Raw genomic sequence first — 438 nt, 5'->3', positions numbered from 1 at the left:
CGACAGTTTTTTTACATCAAATGCATACACAATTATAGGTTTTATCTTTGGTACCCCTACCTAAGGGTGGACATCGGACGGGTTCGGGTTCAAATTCCACAACCGAATCAACCCACGGGTGACACACATAGATCCATTTTCGACTCTTTTTATAGCGGTTTAGATCGGGTCTCGGGTTAGACAGTCGGATTTATCGGGTAACCTTTGAAGAGTTAATATGTTTTTTGAGCCGTTTTTCATAAATAAAAAAAGTTTCTACTGGATCAAATCCAAATACAAAAGAGTAACTTCGACGAGACGCAAATGGGCAAGACGGCGGCGATGGTGAAGGCTAGGGTGAGACCACGATGGTGAAGACGGTGATAGTGACGGCGGCAACGATGTGAGGCTGTAGATGTGGCTTTGTGTGAGTATCAGAGACAAAAGTTTGAGAGAGTG

The sequence above is a fragment of the Cicer arietinum genome, unplaced genomic scaffold, assembly GCF_000331145.2.
Source record: "Cicer arietinum cultivar CDC Frontier isolate Library 1 unplaced genomic scaffold, Cicar.CDCFrontier_v2.0 Ca_scaffold_6196_v2.0, whole genome shotgun sequence".
Classification (NCBI taxonomy): Eukaryota; Viridiplantae; Streptophyta; class Magnoliopsida; order Fabales; family Fabaceae; genus Cicer; species Cicer arietinum.
Note: the sequence above shows the minus strand (reverse complement) of the source record.